The sequence below is a fragment of the Mobula birostris genome, chromosome X (assembly GCF_030028105.1).
Source record: "Mobula birostris isolate sMobBir1 chromosome X, sMobBir1.hap1, whole genome shotgun sequence".
Taxonomy (NCBI): Eukaryota; Metazoa; Chordata; class Chondrichthyes; order Myliobatiformes; family Myliobatidae; genus Mobula; species Mobula birostris.
In genome coordinates, this window is record NC_092402.1 from 51,108,352 (window position 1) to 51,112,194 (window position 3,843).

The 3,843-nt window shown below is 72.2% G+C and overlaps 1 protein-coding gene across 4 annotated transcripts in view; it reads right to left on the reverse strand.

The window, feature by feature from the left end:
- tegt (testis enhanced gene transcript (BAX inhibitor 1)) overlaps positions 1 to 3,825 on the reverse strand; it is an 87,257-nt gene extending 83,432 nt beyond the window's left edge. Inside the window, exon 1 of one of the 4 annotated variants that reach the window (XM_072248604.1) lies at positions 3,643 to 3,825. The gene's annotated coding sequence lies outside the window, so the exon portion shown is untranslated. The remainder of the gene's footprint in view (positions 1 to 3,642) is intronic. The other 3 variants (XM_072248602.1, XM_072248603.1, XM_072248601.1) reach the window with 3 other exon arrangements.
- Positions 3,826 to 3,843: the final 18 nt, after the last annotated feature.

The window sequence follows — 3,843 nt, forward strand, 5'->3', positions numbered from 1 at the left end:
CCAAGAGCTGGACAGGTGATTGGCAAAGGGATATGAGAGGATCATGGGACAGGAGGCCAGAGAGAAAGAAAAGGGGGGGGGGGACCCAGAGGATGGGCAAGGGGTATAGTGAGAGGGGGGGAGAGGGGGAGAGGGGGAGAGGGGGAGAGGGGGAGAGGGGGAGGGGGAGAGGGGGAGAGGGGGAGAGGGGGAGAGGGGAGAGGGGGAGAGGGGGAGAGGGGGAGAGGGGAGAGGGGGAGAGGGGGAGAGGGGGAGAGGGGAGAGGGGGAGAGGGGGGAGAGGGGAGAGGGGGAGAGGGGAGAGGGGGAGAGGGGGAGAGGGGGAGAGGGGGAGAGGGAGAGAGGGAGAGAGGGAGAGAGAGAGAGAGAGAGAATGTGTGTATATAAATAAACAACGGATGGGGTACGAGGGGAAGGTGGGGCATTAGCGGAAGTTAGAGAAGTCAATGTTTATAAATAAATAACGGATGAACTTCTAACAGCTGTGGGGGAGGGAAGGGGTTAGAAAGGGGGCCCTGGCTGTCGGGGGGGCCGAAAAAGGGTAGAAAGGGGGGCCCCGGCTGTCTGGGGGGGCCGAAAAAGGGTAGAAAGGGGATCCCGGCTGTTGGGGGGGGCCGAAAAAGGGTAGAAAGGGGGGCCCCAGCTGTCTGGGGGGGAGTGACGGGGTAGAAAGGGGGCCCGGCTGTCGAGGTGGGGGCGAGGGAGTAGAAAGGGGGCCCCGGCTGTCGAGGAGGGGGTAGAAAGGGGGCCCCGGTTGTCGAGGAGGGGGGTAGAAAGGGGGCCCCGGCTGTCCGGGGGGGCGAGGGGGTAGAAAGGGGGCCCCGGTTGTCGAGGGGGGGGTAGAAAGGGGGCCCCGGCTGTCGAGGGGGGGGTAGAAAGGGGGCCCCGGCTGTCGAGGGGGGGGTAGAAAGGGGGCCCCGGCTGTCGAGGGGGGGGTAGAAAGGGGGCCCCGGCTGTCGAGGGGGGGGTAGAAAGGGGGCCCCAGTTGTCGAGGAGGGGGGCGAGGGGGTAGAAAGGGGGCCCCGGCTATCGAGGGGGGGCGAGGGGGGTAGAAAGGGGGGCCCCGGCTGTCAAGGGGGGGTAGAAAGGGGGCCCCGGTTGTCGAGGAGGGGGGCGAGGGGGTAGAAAGGGGGCCCCGGCTGTCGAGGGGGGGGGCGAGGGGGTAGAAAGGGGGCCCCGGTTGTCGAGGGGGGGGCGAGGGGGTAGAAAGGGGGCCCCCGGTTGTCGAGGGGGGGGCGAGGGGGTAGAAAGGGGGCCCCGGTTGTCGAGGGGGGGGCGAGGGGGTAGAAAGGGGGCCCCGGTTGTCGAGGGGGGGCGAGGGGGCGTAGAAAGGGGGCCCCGGGTTATCGAGGGGGGGGCGAGGGGGTAGAAAGGGGGCCCCGGCTGTCGAGGGGGGGGGGCGAGGGGGTAGAAAGGGGGCCCCGGCTGTCGAGGGGGGGGGCGAGGGGGTAGAAAGGGGGCCCCGGCTGTCGAGGGGGGGGGCGAGGGGGTAGAAAGGGGGGCCCCGGCTGTCGAGGGGGGGGCGAGGGGGTAGAAAGGGGGCCCCCGGCTGTCGAGGGGGGGGCGAGGGGTAGAAAGGGGGCCCCGGCTGTCGAGGGGGGGGCGAGGAGTAGAAAGGGGCCCCGGCTGTCGAGGAGGGGGTAGAAAGGGGGGCCCCGGTGTCGAGGAGGGGGGTAGAAAGGGGGCCCCGGCTGTCCGGGGGGGCGAGGGGGTAGAAGGGGGCCCCGGTTGTCGAGGGGGGGGTAGAAAGGGGGCCCCGGGCTGTCGAGGGGGGGGGTAGAAAGGGGGTAGAAAGGGGGCCCCGGCTGTCGAGGGGGGGGTAGAAAGGGGGCCCCAGTTGTCGAGGGGGGGCGAGGGGGTAGAAAGGGGGCCCCGGCTGTCAAGGGGGGGGGTAGAAAGGGGGCCCCGGTTGTCGAGGAGGGGGGCGAGGGGGTAGAAAGGGGGCCCCGGTTGTCGAGGGGGGGGAGGGGGTAGAAAGGGGGCCCCGGTTGTCGAGGGGGGGGGGAGGGGGTAGAAAGGGGGCCCCGGCTGTCGAGGGGGGGGGCGAGGGGGTAGGAAAGGGGGCCCCGGCTGTCGAGGGGGGGGCGAGGGGGTAGAAAGGGGGCCCCGGCTGTCGAGGGGGGGGCGAGGGGGTAGAAAGGGGGCCCCGGCTGTCGAGGAGGGGGGCGAGGGGGTAGAAAGGGGGCCCCGGCTGTCGAGGGGGGGGCGAGGGGGTAGAAAGGGGGCCCCGGCTGTCGAGGGGGGGGCGAGGGGGTAGAAAGGGGGCCCCGGCTGTCGAGGGGGGGGCGAGGGAGTAGAAAGGGGGCCCCGGCTGTCGAGGAGGGGATAGAAAGGGGGCCCCGGTTGTCGAGGAGGGGGTAGAAAGGGGGCCCCGGTTGTCGAGGAGGGGGTAGAAAGGGGGCCCCGGTTGTCGAGGAGGGGGTAGAAAGGGGGCCCCGGCTGTCCGGGGGGGCGAGGGGGTAGAAAGGGGGGCCCCGGTTGTCGAGGGGGGGTAGAAAGGGGGCCCCGGCTGTCGAGGGGGGGGCAAGGGGGTAGAAAGGGGGGCCCCGGCTGTCGAGGGGGGGGTAGAAAGGGGGCCCCGGTTGTCGAGGAGGGGGGCGAGGGGGGTAGAAAGGGGGCCCCGGCTGTCGAGGGGGGGCGAGGGGGTAGAAAGGGGGCCCCGGCTGTCGAGGGGGGGGGCGAGGGGTAGAAAGGGGGCCCCGGTTGTCGAGGGGGGGGGGCGAGGGGGTAGAAAGGGGGCCCCGGCTGTCGAGGGGGGGGGCGAGGGGGTAGAAAGGGGGCCCCGGCTGTCGAGGGGGGGGGCGAGGGGGTAGAAAGGGGGGCCCCGGCTGTCGAGGGGGGGCGAGGGGGGTAGAAAGGGGGCCCCGGCTGTCGAGGGGGGGGCGAGGGGGGTAGAAAGGGGGCCCCGGCTGTCGAGGGGGGGGGCGAGGGGGTAGAAAGGGGGGCCCCGGCTGTCGAGGGGGGGGGCGAGGGGGTAGAAAGGGGGCCCCGGCTGTCGAGGGGGGGGCGAGGGGGTAGAAAGGGGGCCCCGGCTGTCGAGGGGGGGGCGAGGGGGTAGAAAGGGGGCCCCGGCTGTCGAGGGGGGGGCGAGGGGGGTAGAAAGGGGGCCCCGGCTGTCGAGGGGGGGGGGCGAGGGGGTAGAAAGGGGGCCCCGGCTGTCGAGGGGGGGGCGAGGGGTAGAAAGGGGGCCCCGCTGTCGAGGGGGGGCGAGGGGGTAGAAAGGGGGCCCCGGCTGTCGAGGGGGGGGGCGAGGGGGTAGAAAGGGGGCCCCGGCTGTCGAGGGGGGGGCGAGGGGGTAGAAAGGGGGCCCCGGCTGTCGAGGGGGGGGCGAGGGGGGTAGAAAGGGGGCCCCGGCTGTCGAGGGGGGGGGCGAGGGGGTAGAAAGGGGGCCCCGGCTGTCGAGGGGGGGGCGAGGGGGTAGAAAGGGGGCCCCGGCTGTCGAGGAGGGGGGCGAGGGGGTAGAAAGGGGGCCCCGGCTGTCGAGGGGGGGGGCGAGGGGGTAGAAAGGGGGCCCCGGTTGTCGAGGGGGGGGCGTTCTCCGGACTGACGATCCTACCGCCGCTTTCCCGCAACCGGTATGAGGCAGGCCCCGCTGCTCACCGCGCGATTACCAGCCAGCTCTCGCTTCCCCATCAGTACCTACCCCTTTTCGCTCGATCTTCGGTTCTCACCTCACCTTACGGCCCGCTACTCGCAACTCGCCCGTCTGGTTTCGCCTCACGGCCCGTCCCTCTTCTCTGGATCCCCGGCCTTTCGTTTGACGACTACCGGACGATTAACAGAACCGATCAACCTTCCGGAACCCAGACGTCACACTGGGAGGCGCGACACGAGCAGCGACGTC